The following is a 21,139-nucleotide window of genomic DNA, read 5'->3' as shown; positions in this document are numbered from 1 at the left end:
TGTCTATCCACACCAAAGGGGCACAGTCTAAGGAATAATTAAGGGAGGAGCCAAAGGAGAGGTGTTGTACCAGTGTTGGGAGTTTAGTTTTGGGCTGTAGCCCCAGATATTTTTTGAACTTATCTATATCAATGGATGCAGGGGGTCTTTATCTGAAGACACCAGCTTTTCTAATGACTAACATGTTAAAGAGATCATAATGAAAAATAAAACAAACATGCCCAGGGCTCAAAAGAAAGGAATTGTGGTCTTGGTCACATGCAATTGATAGGATATAGCCTGTGCTTTTGGTGTTTTCTTGTGGTGTCTTATATCAGGTCAAGCAAAGCTGACAGTAGTGCAAACTTTGTTTGGAAATTCCCAACTCTTGTGCACAAAGCACTGTTCAGCTAAACGTGACAAAAAAGCGCTGACTTTATTTAAAGGGACACTCAGGTTAAATTAAATTTTCATGATTCAGATACAGCATGTAATTTTAAACAACTTTCCAATTTACTTCCATTAAAAAAAATGTGCACAGTCTTTTATATTTACAATTTTTAGTCCCCAGATCCTACTGAGCATGTGCAAGAATTCAGACTATACGTATATGCATTTGTGATTGGCTGTTTGCTATCACGTGGTACAAGGGGAGTGGAAATATAAATAACTTTGAAATTAGTTATAAAAAAATCTACTACTTATTTGAAGTTCAGACTAAGTGCTATTGCATTGTCTTGTTATCTTGCATTTGTTGATTATGCAAATCTAATGTGTTGACTGGTCCTTTAATTTTATAGCACGAGTGAGCTACTTTATTGGATATCTTTGTCTTTTTCAAGGTCTTTAATCAATACAGCTTTCATAGAGAAACAGAACATATAGCTCCTATGGCTAGTATGGAAATTGGCAATAAAGAAGAAAATATTTTAGGTGAGTTTCATACTATAGGATATATGGTTATTGTGTTACCAATATTAGCCCACAAAGAGAATATATGGAGGGTGCTGCTCAGTGCTAGAGGATTAGATAATATTGAAAATAGAAAGGAAGCACCATCTAGAGCACTCACTTATGTACAAAATATACAAAAGAATAGGAAAAATATTAAACTATAAATAAAAATGAACTTTTATTGGTAAGTAAATGGTAAAAATCCGCTACAAACAGATGTATCACATCAACGTGTTAACATTCAAAGCCAATTTACTAAGCATTTACTGATGATGTAACTGATGGGTACTGTTTAGTGTTAGGTATGGGTGTTCAGACTGGAGTTTATTGGGACTATGTCCCTGCCTAATATGTAAAATAAGTGCATATCTAACACCTTGTCCCTTTACTGGGAGTACACTACTTCCCTTCCCATATAAGTAATTAAAGGGACAGTCTACACCAGAATTTTTATTGTTTTAAAAGATAGATAATCCCGTTATTACCCATTCCCAAGTTTTGCATAACCAACACAGTTATAATAATATACTTTTAACCTCTGAGATTATCTTGTATCTAAGCCTCTGCAAACTGACCCTTTTTTCAGTTCTTTTGACAGACTTGCAGTCTAGCCAATCTGTGCCTGCTCCCAGATAACTTCACGTGCACAAGCACAGTGTGATCTATATGAAATACGTGAACTAGCACCCTCTAGTGGTGAAAACTGTTAAAATGCAATCTGAAAAGAGGTGGGCTTCAAGGTCTAAGAAATTAGCATATGAACCTCCTAGGTTAAGCTTTCAACTAAGAATACCAAGAGAACAAATCAAAATTGGTTATAAAAGTAAATTGGAAAATTGTTTAAAATTACATTCTCTATCTGAATCATGAAAGTTTATTTTGGCCTAGACTGTCCCTTTAACCGCGGAGTATTTAATATTTATTGCCTGTCATTTAGCAGTCTCATACAGGCCAGATAGCTTACTGTAATTATTTTTATGTGTGTTTGTCTTGTTGATACATTCGTTTGTTGCAGATTTTTACCATTTACTTACCAATAAAAGTTAATTTTTAATATTTTCCCTATTTTTTTGCGTATTTTGTACATAAGTGAGTGCTCTATATGGTGCTTCCTTTCGAGTTTCATAATATAGCATGACCTGAAAATTTTAACCACATTATACTGCTATAAAATGTTTAAAAAATTGCAATATTCATTTATTATTAATTTTGCTAACTTTTTTACACTCCCACCAGACGTTGTAGAGTGATCATTTTGTGTTTCTGCAAAAATGTCATTTTTGTATCGTTCTTCGTTACAAGGGCCTTGATGACACGTGGAGCAAATACATATTAGCACTATTCAGCGCTAACACCATTCAAGTAAAATCAAAGCGTTCCTATTCTTGTGCTGGTATTACAAGTTGAAAGTAAAAGACGCGCTAATATCTGGAGGTCGGACAAAATCCTTTTCTGGCTTTCACTTGTTTGCTAACCAAAGGTGTGCTAGGCCAACTGCTCTAAAGCCGAAGGGGCATTAAATACTTTAAATACCTTTGTTCTTCACTTAGAAGAAAATAAAAAGAACATTATGACAAAGTTTATATAACTCAAATGCATGACAAAGTATAATGCAGAAATGCTCAGGTATTTCTTGCACTGTTATTTAGATTAACATTCCAAGTCAATTACATTATAAAATAATTTAAATACAATGCACAATATGCTACTAGAATTAAAATGTCATATACTTTAGGGAAAATTTATCAAGGTGCATTTGCATCTTTTAAGGCTTTGCAGTTGTAACTGCAAATTTAAGAAGCTTTATTAACCATGTCTCCACCTAAGGAGTGGCGAGATAAATCACCCCTATACTTGCTTGTTTGGGGTGATTGACATGCCCTACTCACATGTAATTGGTTGTGTGAGAGCAGGGGGCTGCATTGCACAAGATAGCAATGTTACATTTTGCCATTTGATGCGGCCTCGCAAGTGGCTATTGCAGACAGACTGGTTCTCTACTTGAGTACTTGTCCGCCTGCAATCTAGATACATTTTCCTTTTCTCTCTCTCTCTCTCTCTCTCTCTCTCTCTCTCTCTCTCTCTCTCTCTCTCTCTCATATCGCCACTCTCTTCTCCTATTTCCTGCACTTATATTCTCTCTCTTACTTTCATTCAGTTTTATCTTTGTCCTTCGTTTAATCTCTCTCTGAACACACTCTCAGTTCTTACATTTCTAGTATCTTGGTTGCAGCATAAACAAGAAAATGCCCTTTTTATTGCAAACAAAGAAATTAACCAAGGCATACATCATTCATACTTGATAAAGGGAGGATGAAGTCACAATCTAGATATAAAAAGGTTTGCTTAATTCATTTCTTCATTTGTATTGAGAGATAAAAGTACACACACAATATTAGATAACGCGGTTTAATCACTGAAATGGCCATTTTCTTTATAAACACTGATTGACAGATCTGAATGATCTGACTAATTAAGAGCGCTGGTTTCAGTTATACGAATTTGATTGCACAGCAGTGATTCTGATGATTTTCTTAGTGATTGGTTTCACAATTTGCTATTTAAGGTTTATTTATATACTTTGATCATATCCAGCAACAGACAATGTGTAAAAACGCGATGGAGCGCTGAAAGTGAAAAATGATACTACATGCTTGTGTGCATTATGAGAATGCATTTATTCCTTTCAAAGTACAAAATGTCTTGTTGCAGAGCTTAAAATGACAAAATTACATTTTTTCAGGATTGGATAGATGTACAAATTAAATAAAAACTTTCAAATTTACTTCTATATCAAATATACCTCATTTACTAGGTTTAATTTGTTTCAAAGTACCGCTTCTCATTTGAGCATACCTAGGTATGCTTGGAAGCGTGCATGTGTCTTTGAGCACTATATGGGAGTGTTTTTAACAATATGTGTAACAGTGCTATACATTGTTATGAACTTTGCTACCATATAGTGTTCAAGACGTATCCTACCTACCCTACATAGGTATTCTGTCCTGCAAAGGAGCTGTTTCAAAAAAGGATATTAAGATTTAGAAGTATATTTGACAAAATACATAAATTGGAATGTTTTTTATTTTTTTTTAAATTACACCCTAGCTGAATGATGAAACTTTTATTTTGTCTTCTATGTACTCTTAATGAATAATTAAAAATACCAGGAAGCTGTAAAATGGATAAAGCTAGTGCTTTCTATTTAGTTGATCTCTACAGGGAGTGCAGAATTATTAGGCAAGTTGTATTTTTGAGGATTAATTTTATTATTGAACAACAACCATGTTCTCAATGAACCCAAAAAACTCATTAATATCAAAGCTGAATATTTTTGGAAGTAGTTTTTAGTTTGTTTTTAGTTTTAGCTATTTTAGGGGGATATCTGTGTGTGCAGGTGACTATTACTGTGCATAATTATTAGGCAACTTAACAAAAAACAAATATATACCCATTTCAATTATTTATTTTTACCAGTGAAACCAATATAACATCTCAACATTCACAAATATACATTTCTGACATTCAAAAACAAAACAAAAACAAATCAGTGACCAATATAGCCACCTTTCTTTGCAAGGACACTCAAAAGCCTGCCATCCATGGATTCTGTCAGTGTTTTGATCTGTTCACCATCAACATTGCGTGCAACAGCAACCACACCCTCCCAGACACTGTTCAGAGAGGTGTACTGTTTTCCCTCCTTGTAAATCTCACATTTGATGATGGACCACAGGTTCTCAATGGGGTTCAGATCAGGTGAACAAGGAGGCCATGTCATTAGATTTTCTTCTTTTATACCCTTTCTTGCCAGCCACGCTGTGGAGTACTTGGACGCGTGTGATGGAGCATTGTCCTGCATGAAAATCATGTTTTTCTTGAAGGATGCAGACTTCTTCCTGTACCACTGCTTGAAGAAGGTGTCTTCCAGAAACTGGCAGTAGGACTGGGAGTTGAGCTTGACTCCATCCTCAACCCGAAAAGGCCCCACAAGCTCATCTTTGATGATACCAGCCCAAACCAGTACTCCACCTCCACCTTGCTGGCGTCTGAGTCGGACTGGAGCTCTCTGCCCTTTACCAATCCAGCCACGGGCCCATCCATCTGGCCCATCAAGACTCACTCTCATTTCATCAGTCCATAAAACATTAGAAAAATCAGTCTTGAGATATTTCTTGGCCCAGTCTTGACGTTTCAGCTTGTGTGTCTTGTTCAGTGGTGGTCGTCTTTCAGCCTTTCTTACCTTGGCCATGTCTCTGAGTATTGCACACCTTGTGCTTTTGGGCACTCCAGTGATGTTGCAGCTCTGAAATATGGCTAAACTGGTGGCAAGTGGCATCTTGGCAGCTGCACGCTTGACTTTTCTCAGTTCATGGGCAGTTATTTTGCGCCTTGGTTTTTCCACACGCTTCTTGCGACCCTGTTGACTATTTTGAATGAAACGCTTGATTGTTCGATGATCACGCTTCAGATGCTTTGCAATTTTAAGAGTGCTGCATCCCTCTGCAAGATATCTCACTATTTTTGACTTTTCTGAGCCTGTCAAGTCCTTCTTTTGACCCATTTTGCCAAAGGAAAGGAAGTTGCCTAATAATTATGCACACCTGATATAGGGTGTTGATGTCATTAGACCACACCCCTTCTCATTACAGAGATGCACATCACCTAATATGCTTAATTGGTAGTAGGCTTTCGAGCCTATACAGCTTGGAGTAAGACAACATGCATAAAGAGGATGATGTGGTCAAAATACTCATTTGCCTAATAATTCTGCACTCCCTGTATAAATATGATGTACTGTATCTCAGACTGCAGTCCACCACGTTACCTTTAGCACAGATGTTTGCTGCTGATCTGCTCTGTGACTGTGCTTTGTCGGCAACACTGCACATATAGTATTGCAAAACTAAAATGAATTAATGCTCCTCCATAAAGTAGTTAATCACACATTTTAACCCCTTAATGACCACAGCACTTTTCCATTTTCTGTCCATTTGGGACCAAGGCTATTTTTAAATTTTTGCGGTGTTTGTGTTTAGCTGTAATTTTCCTCTTACTCATTTACTGTATCCACACATATTATATACCGTTTTTCTCGCCATTGAATGGACTTTCTAAAGACACCCTTATTTTCATCATATCTTATAATTTACTATATTTTTTATAAAATATGAGGAAAAATGGAAAAAAACACACTTTTTCTAACTTTGACCCCCAAAATCTGTTACATATCTACAACCACCAAAAAACATCCATGCTAAATAGTTTCTAAATTTTGTCCTGAGTTTAGAAATACCCAATGTTTACATCTTCTATGCTTTTTTGTATGTTATAGAGCCATAAATACAAGTAGCACTTTGCTATTTCCAAACCATTTTTTTTTCTCAAAATTAGCGCTAGTTACATTAGAACACTAATATCTTTCAGGAATCTCTGAATATCCATTGACATGTATATATTTTCTTTTAGTAGACAACCCAAAGTATTGATCTAGGCCCATTTTGGTATATTTCATGCCACCATTTCACCGCCAAATGCGACCAAATACAAAAAATCATTCACTTTTTCACAAATTTTTTCACAAACTTTTGGTTTCTCACTGAAATTATTTACAAACAGCTTGTGCATTTATGGCATAAATGGTAGTAAATTATTCTCTGGGATCCCCTTTGTTCAGAAATAGCAGACATATATAGCTTTACGTTGCTTTTTGGTAATTAGAAGGCCGCTAAATGCCACTGCGCACCACACGTGTATTATGTCCTGCAGTGAAGGGGTTAATTAGGGAGCATGTAGGGAGCTTTTTGGGGTAATTTTAGCTTTAGTGTAGTGTAGTAGACAACCCCAAGTATTGATCTAGGCCAATTTTGGTATATTTCATGCCACCATTTCACCGCCAAATGCGATCAAATTAAAAAAAACTTAAAATTTTTCACAATATTAGGTTTCTCACTGAAATCATTTACAAACAGCTTGTACAATTATGGCACAAATGGTTGTAAATGCTTCTCTGGGATCCCCTTTGTTCATAAATAGCAGACATATATGGCTTTGGCATTGCTTTTTGGTAATTAGAAGGCCGCTAAATTCCGCTGCGCACCACACGTGTATTATGCCCAGCAGTGCAGGGGTTAATTAGGGAGCTTGTAGGGTTAATTTTAGCTTTAGTGTAGTGTAGTAGACAACCCAAAGTATTGATCTAGGCCCATTTTGGTATATTTCATGCCACCATTTCACCGCCAAATGCGATCAAATAAAAAAACGTTCCCTTTTTCACAAACTTTTTCACAAACTTTAGGTTTCTCACTGAAATTATTTACAAACAGCTTGTGCAATTATGTCACAAATGGTTCGAAATGCTTCTCTGGGATCCCCTTTTTTCAGAAATAGCAGACATATATGGCTTTGGCGTGGCTTTTTGGTAATTAGAAGGCCGCTATATGCTGCTGCCATCACACGTGTATTATGGCTAGCAGTGAAGGGGTTAATTAGGTAGTTTGTAGGGAGCTTGCAGGGTTAATTGTAGCTTTAGTGTAGAGCTCAGCCTCCCACCTGAAACATCAGACCCCCTGATCCCTCCCAAACAGCTCTCTTCCCTCCCTCACCCCACCCCACAATTGTCCCCGCCATCTTAAGTACTGGCAGAAACTCTGCCAGTACTAAAATAAAAGGTATATTTGGGCTTTTTTTTGTTTTTTGTTTTAGCATATTTACATATGCTGCTGTGTAGGATCCCCCCTTAGCCCCCAACCTCACTGATCCCCCACCAAACAGCTCTCTAACCTCCCCCTCTGCCTTAATGGGCGCGATCTTGGGTACTGGCAGCTGTCTGCCAGTACCCAGTTTAGTAAAAAAAGTATGCTTTTTTTTAAGAAAAATTGCCTTTTTCTGTAGTGTAGCTTTCCCCCCCAAAACCAACCCGCCACCCCTTCCAGATCCCTTAGATGCTTATTTAAATACTAAAAAAAACCTTTTTTTTTGTACTTTTATCAACATTTTTTTCTGTAGTGTAGCGGTTCCCGCCCGCTCCCGCCCTGTGCACGTGCCCACCCGCCGCCCCCCGTGCATGTGCGTGCCTCCGTTGGCCCCGCCCATGATCCCGCCCCCTCCACTCAACACGGCCTATCGATGGGCGCCCACCCGCCTCCCAGACTGGCTCCCACCCACCAACGATACCGGCCATCGATGTCCGGTGCAGAGAGGGCCACAGAGTGTCTCTCTGTGCATCGGATGGCCAAGGGGGGTTATTGTAGGATGCCTCGATATCGAGGTATCACTGCAATAACCGGAAAGCAGCGTTAAGCGTATTTCTTTTGAGGACGTATGGCGTACGTCCTTGGTCGTTAAGGGGTTAAAGGGACAGTCTACATGAGATTTCTTTTTATTGTTTAAAAGATAGATAACACATTTAATACCCATTCCCCAGCTTTGCACAACCAACATTGTTATATTAAAATATTTGTAACATCTAAGTTTGCCTGTTTCTAAGCCCCTACAGACTGCCTCTTTTCTCAGTGCTTTTTATTAACTTTTTAAATCTTGCACAACAGCCAGACAGTGTTAGTTCATGTAAGAATGATAATGGTTATACAAAAGCCAGCACTGATTAGCTAAAATGCACGATTGTAAAAAGCACTGAGATAAGGGGCAGTCTGTATGGGCTTAGATACAGGATAACATAGAGGTAAAAAGTATATTAATATAACAGTGTTGGTTATATAAAACTGGGGAATTGTTAATAAAGGGATTATCTATCTTTTGAAACAATAACAATTTTCAAGTAGACTGTCTTGCTCTGACTGCTTTGCAGAGCTTGTTATTATAGCTTTTGACTGTTAGCTACATGAGTATCCTGCTCCTTATTTGTTCAATGGCCGAATCTTGTTCAGGAGTAATAAAACATTGTGACTCCTGAGTGGGATTTTAGCAACGCGTTTCTACAAGATGTTTAGTGTATAAAGTAGGCCTGTAAATATGTCTCTTTCTATAGGTAACTGTATCTGGAATGGGGTAAAGAAAGGGACACTTTGCACGGTAGAGCAAAGTTAGCTGTGAGCAGGGGGTGCACTTTATAAAGTATATAGCAAAGGGAACTGTATCTGTGATTCATTTTGGATTTTGTTTTATTAATTTATATATTCTACCATTTACCATGCCTCTCTAGTTCCCTCCCAAGTGTTGGATATATAATAATGGTGTAGATAAAGTGAGTAAGATGTCATCAGGAAAGAGGGACAATTTGTGTTCATTTAATGCCATTCTAATGCCTTTAATATTGTCATTATTTTTTATTCTACTGGCCAGGATCTCAAAAGGATATAAAGTATGGGAGAAAGGGGGGAACCTTGTCTGGTACCATTGTTAATATTGAACGGTTTCGAGAGTTTTCCATTTACCTGTACTCTGGCTTTGGGCTGATTATATAATGCGAAAATGCATGCTGTAAAATCTAAACTAAACCCAAACTTTGACAGGGTGGCTGCTAAAATCTGCCAAACCACCCTGTCAAAGGCTTTCTCAGCATCTAGTAGTAACACCACTGAGGGCATCTTTTAATCTTCTACATGACTATTTAAATTGTTTTAATAGTGTTGTCCCTATCCTCATGACCACGGACAAACTCAGATTGGTGACATATCAATTTTGTTAGGATACGCCCACTCTGTTAGCTAAAATGTTTGCATATAACTTGATATCAATTTTTAGCAATGAAACAGGGAGAACATTTGGTTGCGTTCATGAGATTTTCTGGCAGGACTGAAATATATGCTTCTAATATGTCACTCGGAAATGGGGAGGATTTATCTATGGCATTGAAAAGGTCAATTAAGTGTGAGTTAAGGAGATCTCTGAATGAGTAAATGGTTTGTCAAAGTCCTCTCTGTCCTCCTGATCCAGTATAAGGGTCACTGAATCAGCTAAATAGCTGTGCATTTTGCTAATAGGGGAAGAAGTTTGCTTTTTCTTTAATATACAATTGTAAGTAATAGTTTTGCTAGCTATACCCTTATTGGTTATTATATTAGTATTGCCCTTGCTCTTAATAGAATGTACAAAGGTTTTAAGTCTTTTGTTGTTAAGAATCCTGGCCAGCAACTTTCAAGCTTTATTGTTCTCTGTGTAGAACTACACATTTGTTGTGGGTGCTCTATTGTGTGTTTAAAGATGTAGGAATTTGTTCCTTAGCAACGGTTAATTCCTGCAATAAAGCAGTATCCCTTGGATTTTTCTTATGGGCTTTTTATTTAAGGGTAAGGGTTGCAATAGGGAATTATATTTTATAAGGGACTGCTTTTTAAGTAGTGCACTAAGCTTCATACATTTTCTTCTGATATAGCACTTATGTGTTTTCCAATTATTCATATGAGAAGTGTCTTTTTAACCCTACGAATGCTATTGGATCAACTGGTATAGATTCATCGAGCCTCCACTGGTAGCTAGAGCAAGGAACACACTACAATGGCGTGATCTGACCATGATGTAATTTGAAATATAACTACCTTGTCTATCATGGAAATCCCTTGGTGGTCAGAAAGAATGTATCTAATCTTGAATATTTGATAAAGGGGTAGGAGAATTATTATTTTTTATGTAAAAGAGCTTAATCACTTTAGGGCAGGGGGTTACTTTTGTTTTAGAAAAGGAATTTTTTTTTTTAGAGCAAAAGAGCTAAATCACTTTAGGGCAATGCCCTACCATATGCCCTTCAAAGGGCATTTTTTTAGGGTAGGTTTTAGTGTTAGTAAATGTCTTTTTATTTTGGGGTGGGCCTTTTTTAAGGGGACTTTGGTTTTAGTATAGGCATAACTGTATGGGATTTTTTTGGTAGTGTTTTTTATTTTGTAATGTTCGTTAGGTTTCCACCTCTTAGCCAATAGCCGTGTGGGCTATCCGACTTGGCGCCGGCTGGCCCGCACGGCTGTTTGCTAATTGGTGGAAACGTCACCTCACAGCAAAATAGCATTCTGCCGTGGACAGCCAGAGCAGTTCATTGTGGCAAACGCTTCCAACAAATAAAGGAACTTTCAACATGAAGTATTTTATACGTCATGACTGAAAGCCCCCTTTATTTGTTCCAATTGTAAATCCTAGCATTTCACAAACACTAGGATTTGCAATGACTTTAATGTATTTATATAATGTGTTTGTTAGTATATGGTGTTACTTACAATATGAAAATTATTTTGCATATGTCTATAGGATTAACTCTATTCAGTTTTAAACGCTCTTTTTGCTTGTTACAAATGTTTTTTTTTTTGTATTTTATGATAATAGTATTCAAAAAAGAGCTTTTTAGGTTTAATAGTTTAGTGCTGTGGTTTAAACATCTGATTTGAATACTCCAGTAACAATATGAATTTGTTTCTCCAAATATGGAAAGTTGCAGTAAACATTGTGGTAATGTATTCCAAACATTTTTACCCATTATTGTTTTTGTTTTTTTTCCAACACTGCAGAAAGATCTTGTAATTAGAAGATTTTTGCTGTCCCTTTTAAAGTCCTTTTAATTCTCACTGCTTAATGTCATTATCATATTCTCTGTATGCGTGTAGCTCTTTCACTGTAAAATGAGCTAAGAACGTTTTGTGTGTGTGTGTATTGCACTGAGCCAACTGCTTTACAGGTTTCTAACATCTGAAAAAATTGCTAAAGATTTTTCAGAAAGGAAATGACTCATAGATCCATCAGTCTGTTAAAACAAACACAAAGTTCTGCTTCAAAGTATTCTGTTATTTGTACTTTTTACTGCACATTTAGTTACTCTCTATTAGCATTTTATGATCAGCCTGTTCTTATTAAGGCTTCGAGAACGTGGAAGTGAGGTTAAATTAGCCTAATAAATGATTTACTGATCAACTCATTCCCATATTTTTAGGATAACAAATCCAATTATCATGTTACTTTAAAGCTAATAGTGCCAATGGCAATACTTAAACAGATATCCTTATGCACAGTCTCACTGTCCTATTTCCTATTTTGTTATCGTATATTACAGTGAATACGAATTTGAAATAGACAGTTTGGTTGTAGTAAATTTTCTTTAGGTTGCAGAGGTTAGGTGACTCAACCTTGAACTGAACACAGTTGCTTTATTGGCTGTTGGCAATCAGCAGAAGCTGAACCAGCAGCCACATAGGGCTTAATTTATTATCTACAGGTTGACAGGGGTGTACATCTTCGCCCCTGTCCCACCCAGCTTATCCTCTGGTGAGCAGCAATACACTGCTGATATTTACCATTGCTCACAAGCGCTCCTTGTTTTAAAAACAGCAAACAACTTACTTGTTTTCTTCCAAAATGAGCACTTAGACATTCTCAGTGTAGCCACTGCATTTAGTCATATAAGGGAGCTTCAATTATGAAAAAAAGTTCAGCTGTCACATGATGTTTGCAGCAAAATACATCTACTTTGCAAGGGAAAAAGCTAGTGCATGTGTCTCCTAGCAACCACTTCAAAGGGGACATTCCTCCTTTGCCTTCCTGTAGAGACCACAGGCTCATTGTGGGGCTGAGACAGGTAGTAATGGACTCTGCACAAATGAATAAAAAAAAGAAAGAAAAGAGAGAATCATTTTAAAATTATGAATAATACACATTGTAATGATTTATATTAAGCATAAGCCACTGCTTTAGAGTTTCTTTGTGAACAACAATGAAACATACTGTTTTATATCTCTTTAAACTGTTAGCCCATTTTCACAGGGAGCACACAGAGGGATCAGACATGATATAGGAGGAGCCCAGGACCCAACAAGGCCATCCTGTAGTGATTTCACTACTGATTGCTGGCCCATATAGCCCCCAAATCGGCAGGCTGAGACCTCTGATACTCTCGTAGTTATTCACCTGTCAAGACACATATGCCAGAAAGAATAACCCCAGAATAAGGTGCCATGATCTTCTCTACAGAAAGGGTGGTTGATTTATGGGCCCCTATTTAACAAAGGTCTGTCAGACCTGATCCGACAGTGTGGATCAGGTCCGACAGACCTCGCTAAATGCTGAGAGCAATGCGCTCTTCGTATTCAGCATTGCACCAGCAGCTCTTGTGAGCTGCTGGTGCAATGCCGCCTCCTGCAGATTCGCAGCCAATCAGCGGCCAGCAGGGGGGTGTCAATCAACCCGATTGTACTCAATCGGGTTGAAATGCAGCAATGTCTGTCCGCCTGCTCTGAGCAGGCGGACAGGTTATGAAGCAACGGTCTTTAGAATGTTCACATATGCCAGAAAGAATAACCCCAGAATAAGGTGCCATGATCTTCTCTTCAGAAAGGGTGGTTTATTCATGGGCCCCTATTTAACAAAGATCTGTCGGACCTGATCCGACAGTGCGGATCAGATCCGACAGACCTCGCTGAATGCGGAGAGCAATACGCGCTCCGTATTCAGCATTGCACCAGCAGCTGTTGTGAGCTGCTGGTGCAGCACTGCACCCTGCAGATTTGCAGCCAATCAGCCGCCAGCAGGAGGGTGTCAATCAACCCGATCGTACTCGATCCGGTTGAATTGCGGCGATGTTTGTCTGCCTGCTCAGAGCAGGCAGACAGATTATGAAGCAGCGGTCTGCAGGCTTGCCAGAAACATGGGCCCTCAAGCTGCATCCTGAGCTTGATAAATGGGCCCCCTGAAATAAAGATTAAAACCACTCTTTGGAGAAGGGCACTCCTCCTCTTGTATTGAAAGGGATGCTAAAGTCAAAATGAAACTTTTATGATTCGGATAGACCATATAATTTGATTAAAATATGCGTAATCTTATGTACACTTTTCGAGGCATCAGCTCTTAATGAGCAGGTGCAAGAGTGCACAGTATATACTATATGCTTTTGTGCTTGGCTGATGGCTGTCAGATAAAACAGGGGGAGGGAAAATGGAATTCATTTTAAAAATGTACTGTATTGAAATTAAAAGTAAATCGGCTAGATTACGAGTCTTGCGTTATGAGTGAAAAAGCAGCATTAAGCCTCATAACGCTTCTTTTTTACTACCGCTGGTAGTACGAGTCTTGCAGATTTAGGGGCACCGAACACTTTTTTAGCCTTACCGCAAATCCACTTACGCAAATTGCGTATAGTCTTTTTTCTATGGGACTTCCATAGCGCCGGCATTACGAGCTTGTCCTGGGAGGCCAAAAAGTGAGCAGTACACCCTACCCCGTCAAGATTCGTACCGCATTCTAAAGTCAGTCATGAGTTTTACTCTACAACGCTGTAGCGTAAAACTAAAGTGCTAAAAAGTACACTAACACCCATAAACTACCTATTAACCACTAAACCGAGGCCCTCCCGCATCGCAAACACTAAAATTAAATTATTAACCCCTAATCTGCCACTCCGGACATCGCCGCCACTATAATAAACATATTAACCCCAAAACCGCCGCACTCCCGCCTCGAAAACATTAGTTAAATATTATTAACCCCTAATCTGCTGTCCCTAACATCGCCGCCACCTACCAAAATTTATTAACCCCTAATCTGCCGTGCCCAACGTCGCCGCCACTATATTATATTTATTAACCTCTAAATCTAAGTCTAACCCTAACACCTCCTAACTTAAATATAATTAAAATAAATCTAAATAAAAATTACTATCATTACCTAAATAATTCCTATTTAAAACTAAATACCTATAAAATAAACCCTAATCTAGCTACAATATAACTAATAGTTACATTATAGCTAGCTTAGGGTTTATTTTTATCTTGTATTTTTAGTTTGTATTTATTTTAACTAGGTAGAATAGTTACTAAATAGTTATTAACTATTTACTAACTACCTAGCTAAAATAAATACAAATTGACCTGTAAAATAAATCCTAACCTGTCTTACACTGACACCTAACCTAACCCTACAATTAAATAAATTCTCTAAATTAAATACAATTAACTAAATTCAAAACAATTAGCTAAATTACAGAAAATAAAAAATAAATTACAAGATCTTTAAACTAATTACACCTAATCTAATAGCCCTATCAACATAAAAAAGCCCACCCAAAATAAAAAAAACCCTAGCCTAATCTAAACTACCAATAGCCCTTAAAAGGGCCTTTTGTGGGGCATTGCCCCCCAAAAAATCAGCTGTTTTACCTGTAATTTTTTTTACAAACAACCCCCCCAACAGTAAAACCCACCACCCACACAACCAACCCTCCAAATAAAACCCTAACTATAAAAACCTAAGCTCCCCATTGCCCTGAAAAGCATTTAGCTCTATTGCGGCCCAAAGTCCTAACCTAAACCCCCCCACCCAATACACCCTTAAAAAATCCTAACACTAACCCCCGAAGATCCACTTACCGGGAGAAGTCTTTATCCAAGCGGCAAGATGTCCTCAAGGAAGCCGGCAGAAGTGGTCCTCCAGATGGGCAGAAGTGGTCCTCCAGACAGGAAGAAGTCTTCACCCAGACGGCATCTTCTATCTTCATCCTTCCGACGCGGAGCGACTCCATCTTCAAGACATCCGGCGCGGAGCATCCTCTTCAAACGACGTCTTCTTCTGGAATGAAGGTACCTTTAAGTGACGTCATCCAAGATGGCGTCCCTTAGATTCCGATTGGCTGATAGAATGTTATCAGCCAATCGGAATTAAGGTTGAAAAAATCCTATTGGCTGATGCAATCAGCCAATAGGATTGAACTTCAATCCTATTGGCTAATCCAATCAGCAAATAGGATTGAGCTCACATTCAAATGCAAGCTCAAACTTATTGGCTGATTGGATCAGCCAATAGGATTGAAGTTCAATCCTATTGGCTGATTGCATCAGCCAATAGGATTTTTTCAACCTTAATTCCGATTGGCTGATAGAATTCTATCAGCCAATCGGAATCTATGGGATGCCATCTTGGATGACGTCACTTAAAGGTACCTTCATTTGTCGGGTAGTCGTCGTTGGAAGAGGATGTGCCACGCGGGATATCTTGAAGATGGAGCCGCTCCACGCTGGATGGATGAAGATAGAAGATGCTGTCTGGATGAAGACTTCTGCCCGTCTGGAGGACCATTTCTGCCCGTCTGGAGGACCATTTCTGCCCGTCTGGAGGACCACACTTCTGACGGCTTCGTTGAGGACATCTTGCCGCTTGGATGAAGACTTCTCCCGGTAAGTGGATCTTCGGGGGTTAGTGTTAGGATTTTTTAAGGGTGTATTGGGTGGGTTTTATTTTTAGGTTAGGGCTTTGGGCCGCAATAGAGCTCAATGCCCTTTTAAAGACAATGCCCGTCCAAATGCCCTTTTCAGGACAATGGGGAGCTTAGGTTTTTTAGTTAGGGTTTTATTTGGGGCTTTGGTTGTGTGGGTGGGGGGTTTTACTGTTGGGTGGTTGTTTGTATTTTTTTTTACAGGTAAAAGAACTGATTTATTTGGGGCAATGCCACGCAAAAGGCCCTTTTAAGGGCTGTTAGTAGTTTAGGCTAGGGTTTTTTTTTATTTTGGGGGGCTTTTTTTTTTAATTTTGATAGGGCTATTAGATTAGGTGTAATTAGTTTAAAGATCTTGTAATTTGTTTTTTATTTTCTGTAATTCAGTGTTTTTGTTTTTTGTAATTTAGCTAATTGTTTTGAATTTAGTTAATTGGTTAATGGTTTTATTTTAAAGGTCAATTTGTATTTATTTTAGCTAGGTAGTTATTAAATAGTCAATAACTATTTAGTAACTATTCTACCTAGTTAAAATAAATACAAACTTGCCTGTGAAATAAAAATAAAACTTAAGCTAGATGCAATGTAACTATTAGTTATATTGTAGCTAGCTTAGGGTTTATTTTACAGGTAAGTATTTAGTTTTAAATAGGAATAATTTAGGTAATAATTGTAGGTTTTATTTATATTTATTTTAATTATATTTAAGTTAGGGGGTGTTAGGGTTAGGGTTAGACTTAGGTTTAGGGGTTAATAAATATAATATAGTGGCGGCAACGTTGGGGGCGGCAGATTAGGGGTTAATAAATGTAGGTAGGTGGCGGCGATGTTAGGGGCAGGAGATTAGGGGTTAATAAATGTAGGTAGGTGGCGGGATGTTATGGGCGGCAGATTAGGGGTTAATAATATTTAACTAGTGTTTGCGATGCGGGAGTATGGCGGTTTAGGGGTTAATATGTTTATTATAGTGGCGGCGACTTCGGGGATGGCAGATTAGGGGTTAATAACATTATGTAGGTGTCGGTGATGTTGGGGCCAGCAGATTAGGGGTTCATACGTATAATGTAGGTGGCGGCGATGTCCGGAGCGGCAGATTAGGGGTTAATAAGTATAATGTAGGTGTCGGATATGTCAGGGGTGTGTTTAGACTCAGGGTTTATGTTAGGGTGTTAGGTAAACATAAATTTAGTTTCCCCATAGGAATCAATGGGGCTGCGTTACTGAGCTTTACGCTGCTTTTTGGCAGGTGTTAGACTTTTTTTCAGCCGGCTCTCCCCATTGATGTCTATGGGGAAATCTTGCACGAGCACGTACAACCAGCTCACTGCTGACTTAAGCAGCGCTTGTATTGGAGTGCGGTATGGAGCACTATTTTGCTCTACGCTTACTTCTTGCCTTTTAACGCCGGGTTTCTGAAAACCTGTAATACCAGCGCTATAAGAAAGTGAGCGGTGACAATAACGTGCAAGTTAGTACCGCACCCCTCATAACGCAAAACTCGTAATCTAGCCGAATGTTATTACATTGTCATTTTATTATGTATTTTTACATTATGCAGTTCTATTGTAGTTAATGGTCCTTTAAGCGCCATTGTATTTAAAACATTCCTATAATGCATTTACACTTCACAATTTAATGCTAAGTAAAATCTGTTTAAATATATATTGAAACGTACACTACAGAATTTGGTGCAGTTAGCAAATAAATGATAATAATAAACATAAACTGCTGTGCTGGTTTTCTACTTTTGACTAATGGGCGAATGTGTACGCCCCTGTCCGCCATGGATTGATAAATCAAGCTCTAATTGTCACAGGCTCAGAAGGACAACTGCCTCTGCTTTACTGTTGGAGAGGGACACACATTTGCCATATGACACAACTGCTGCCCTGCTCCTCCTTTTTTGGACTCCGATCACAGGTCCCTCATATCTCTGTCACATAAATTTTGGGAATGTTGTTTGCTGCATCTGATCATGGTGTAAAATCAGCTTACATCTTTGACAATGTAAAATACAGAATGCAGGAAGTCTTATTCCTACCCAAAGAGCTGTTTGTGTTGTTACATTACCATCAACAATTAAATGCATACAATTAATATGTAATTCATTATTTGCACCTTTTGATTAAATTTGTCCTCTGCAGAATACAGTGTAAATAATACAAGTCAACCTTTGGCTCAAAAGTTACATACACAACAATATGATCAGCTTGTTTGCAATCCTTGCAAAAAACAGGAAACATATTATTATTATTATCGGTTATTTGTAGAGCGCCAACATACTTATATTCTTCTATTAAAATACAATTTGAAGTCAAATTGTATTAGATCAGTGCAGCAAGAGAATGTATACATTACAAATAGAGAGGATTCTCCTTTGTACACGTTTAAGACCTTGGATACAAAAGTATATATATTTATATATAAACAGGATCTTTGTATTTGTCTGAGTCTTTTTAACCACTTTCAAAAAGATTAAAGCTGAATTATTTGACACAAAGCAAAGACAGAATTATGTAACTAAATTATTTTTAGCAGCAACACAACATTGTGCTTTTGTGTTAACATACTCATTCCTGCAAATGTAGAGGATTCTGTAAACATCAAGGGGGCATCATACAATCATGTGCAAGAAAGGGTACAGAACAAAAGTTAATCATAACAATGTGCTACAGTGCTGCAACTATAGAAAGATCACCAGACATCTGTAGAGCAAGCTATAGCTAAATACGTAAAAAAAGGGGTACTTTGCATATGTATCCTTCCTAATAAACTATGATCTATTATGCAATGTTTTTCAGATGAAAGTTACTGCTGCATTTCTTATTGAATTTTAATGATTTGATTTGTGTTGGGTTCTATTTATAATGCTTCCAAATTCTTAGTTGCTTTGATGGGCACATTGACCCGTTGACAACATATGCATTGTGGCCTGTGTACAGACGATGGGGCATATTTATGAAAATGCGAGCGGACATGATACAATGTAGCGTATCATGTCCGCTGCACTTATCATTGCATAAGCAGTTCACCAGAACTGCTTGTGCAATACCGCCCCCTACAATTGACCACTAGCAGGGGTTGTCAATCAACCCGATCGTATTCGATCGGGTTGATTTCTGTCCGCCGCCTCAGAGCAGACAGACAAGTTATGAAGCAGCGGTCTTTAGAGCTTGATAATTTGGCCCAATGACTCATGGTCATCATGAAGGGAGATTGATGAACTGAAAGGGACATGAAACCCAAATTTTTTCTTTCTTTATTCAGATAGAGAATACAATTTTAAACAACATTCCAATTTACTTCTCTTATCTAATTTTCTCCATTCTTTAGATATCCTTTGTTGAAGAAATATCAATGCACATGGGTGAGCCAGTCACACGAGGCATCTATGTGCAGCCACCAATCAGCAGCTACTGAGCCTATCTAGATATGTTTTTCAACAAATGATATCAAGAGAATGAATCAAATTAGATAGTAGAAGTAAATTGGAAAATTGTTTAAAATTATATGATCTATAGGAATCATGAAAGAAAAAAAATTGTGTTTCATGTCCCTTTAAGCCATAGAGGCCTATTTAACAAATGTCTTGCGGACCTGATCTGACAGTGCGGATCAGGTCCGCAAGACATCGCTGAATGCAGAGAGCAATACGCTCTGCGTATTCAGCATTGCACCAGCAGCTCTTGTGAGCTGCTGGTGCAACACCACCCCCTGCAGACTCACGGCCAATGGCCCACCAGCTGGGGGCGTCAATCAACCCGATCGTACTCGATCGGATTGAATTCCGGCGATTCCTGTCCGCTTGCTCAGAGCAGGCGGACAGGGTTATAGAGGAGCGGTCTTTGTGACTGCTGCTCCATAACTTGTGTTTCTGGCGAGTCTGAAGACTCGCCAGAAACACAGGCCGTCAAGCTCCGTTCAGAGCTTGATAGATAGGCTCCATTATCTATGTATGATCCCATTACTACAGGCTGAGGATTGTTGGCCTAGTGGGTGGTATTCCCAAGGTACTTCTGGGTATGCCTGTGAGGCCGCCACAAATGTGTGGTGGTCACAGAGGGGTGGAGTCACAGTAGCTTTAAGGTAGCTGAATGAGGGAAAAGCACTAACTCCCCAAAATAAAAAATCTATAAATGAAAAACATGGGTTTTATTGGGGAGGGGTTACACCAATTTGCAAGCACAACCCAGGTGCTGAAACAAAATTGGGCCAACTCCTAAGCTTACATTTTTGCTTTTTCAAATAAAGATACCAAGAGAACAAAGAAAAATTGATAATAGGAGTAAATTAGAAAGTTGCTTAAAATTAAACACTCTATCTGAATCATGAAAGTTTTGACTACACTATCCCTTTAAGGTAGTTTAGCACTTATTAAACTTAGTTATTATTGCAAAGAATGATTCTCCTATCATGATTGTTGAAGCATTACTGATAATCCACCCTTTACAAACATGTGACTGCTGAGAATCTTAGGGGGAGGTTGAAGTAAACAAAAGCTTGCATAAATTGCCTTAATGTATTAACCCAAACTTACCTGCGAGAAAGTAAAACAAGCACACATTTTAGATGCAACAAAAGGCAGCAAAATAAATAATTAATTTATATTGCAATAATGAAACATTTTATGCGTTGTTGAAATGGCAAGTGTAATGGTTCTTTAATATACTTTTTACATCTATGATTACCTGTATTTAAGCTGCTGCAGACTGCCCCTTATCTCAGTGCAATTTACTACCTTGCATTTTAGCAAATTAGTGCTGGTTCTTCCATAACAATTATCATTCTCCACGGAAGTGAGCACAATGTTCTCTTTATGGCACACATTACTGTCTGGCCGTTGTGCAAGATTTAAAAAACATTGAGATAAGCGGCTGTCTGTGGGCTTATTAACAGGCAAATTTAGAGGTTATAAAGTATATCAATAAACAATTCTTGTTATGCAAAGCTGGGCAATGAGTAGTAAATGTGTTTCTCTACCTATCTTTTTAATCAATAACAAAAAATCAAGTAGATTGTCCCTTTTAAGCTACAAAAAAAGCTCAAAATTGGCTTTGCACTGGG

At 38.2% G+C, this 21,139-nt stretch overlaps 1 long non-coding RNA gene across 1 annotated transcript in view; it reads left to right on the top strand.

Annotated features, from left to right (window-relative positions):
• The window catches only part of LOC128647740 (uncharacterized), a 36,916-nt gene that overhangs the window by 14,861 nt on the left and 916 nt on the right, over positions 1-21,139 (top strand). The window contains exon 2 of the long non-coding RNA XR_008400398.1: positions 822-912. This is a non-coding gene — a long non-coding RNA (uncharacterized LOC128647740). The remainder of the gene's footprint in view (positions 1-821; positions 913-21,139) is intronic.

The sequence above is a fragment of the Bombina bombina genome, chromosome 2 (genome assembly GCF_027579735.1).
Source record: "Bombina bombina isolate aBomBom1 chromosome 2, aBomBom1.pri, whole genome shotgun sequence".
NCBI classification, from domain to species: Eukaryota; Metazoa; Chordata; class Amphibia; order Anura; family Bombinatoridae; genus Bombina; species Bombina bombina.
The sequence above is the reverse complement of the archived record's forward strand: the minus strand, read 5'-3'. Positions and strand labels throughout refer to the sequence as shown.